The sequence below is a fragment of the Amphimedon queenslandica genome, unplaced genomic scaffold (assembly GCF_000090795.2).
Source record: "Amphimedon queenslandica unplaced genomic scaffold, v1.1 AMPQUscaffold_1327_Cont26661, whole genome shotgun sequence".
NCBI lineage: Eukaryota > Metazoa > Porifera > Demospongiae > Haplosclerida > Niphatidae > Amphimedon > Amphimedon queenslandica.
This window is the reverse complement of record NW_003558328.1, coordinates 1-1,146: the sequence shown is the minus strand read 5'-3', so window position 1 is coordinate 1,146 and position 1,146 is coordinate 1. Positions and strand designations below refer to the sequence as shown.

General features: G+C 38.0%; 1 long non-coding RNA gene across 4 annotated transcripts; it reads left to right on the top strand.

Moving 5' to 3' along the window:
- Positions 1–6: 6 nt before the first annotated feature.
- Positions 7–1,067, top strand: LOC109593481 (uncharacterized). Of its 4 annotated transcripts, none has more exons than XR_002190980.1 (5): positions 7–225; positions 432–511; positions 574–665; positions 718–797; positions 1,004–1,067. It is a non-coding gene; the product is annotated as an uncharacterized LOC109593481 (long non-coding RNA). The 4 variants fall into 4 exon arrangements; XR_002190981.1 differs by having other exon boundaries at positions 288–511; XR_002190983.1 differs by lacking the exon at positions 1,004–1,067 and adding an exon at positions 869–891.
- The last annotated feature ends 79 nt before the right edge of the window (positions 1,068–1,146 follow it).

The window sequence follows — 1,146 nt, the reverse complement described above, 5'->3', positions numbered from 1 at the left end:
GGTTCAGAAGAGGTCATCGTGGGGGGCGGAGTCATGTGTCCCATCTAATATGGCAATTAGGCCTTTTGTCACTTCATTTAACCGTTTTTAAGTGTAGTTTCGGTCATTATTGATCTAATTTTGCATTTTTGTGTTCCATTTGTAGGTACCGTCAAGGATCTCAAGTCCATTTTAGAGGGCGGAGTTGACGCCTTGTCTTCAAATTTACATGAATGAACATTAAAGGTAAAGCACACATGATATTGAGATAATTTTACAAATATTTAATGGACTTGTATGTGCCTCAGGTTTAGAAGAGGTCATTGTGGGGGGCGGAGTCATGTGTCCCATCTAATATGGCATTTTGGCCTTTTGTCACTTCATTTAACCGTTTTTAAGTGTAGTTTCGGTCATTATTGATCTAATTTTGCATTTTTGTGTTCCATTTGTAGGTACCGTCAAGGATCTCAAGTCCATTTTAGAGGGCGGAGTTGACGCCTTGTCTTCAAATTTACATGAATGAACATTAAAGGTAAAGCACACATGATATTGAGATAATTTTATAAATATTTAATGGACTTGTATGTGCCTCAGGTTTAGAAGAGGTCATCGTGGGGGGCAGAGTCATGCATCCCATCTAATATGGCGTTTTGGCCTTTTGTCACTTCATTTAACCGTTTTTAAGAGTAGTTTCGGTCATTATTGATCTAATTTTGCATTCTTGTGTTCCATTTGTAGGTACCGTCAAGGATCTCAAGTCCATTTTAGAGGGCGGAGTTGACGCCTTGTCTTCAAATTTACATGAATGAACATTAAAGGTAAAGCACACATGATATTGAGATAATTTTACAAATATTTAATGGACTTGTATGTGCCTCAGGTTTAGAAGAGGTCATCATGGGGGGCGGAGTCTTGCATCCCATTTAATATGGCGTTTTGGCCTTTTGTCACTTCATTTAACCGTTTTTAAGAGTAGTTTCGGTCATTATTGATCTAATTTTGCATTTTTGTGTTCCATTTGTAGGTACCGTCAAGGATCTCAAGTCCATTTTAGAGGGCGGAGTTGACGCCTTGTCTTCAAATTTACATGAATGAACATTAAAGGTAAAGCACACATGATATTGAGATAACTTTACAAATATGTAATGGACTTGTATGTGCCGCTCG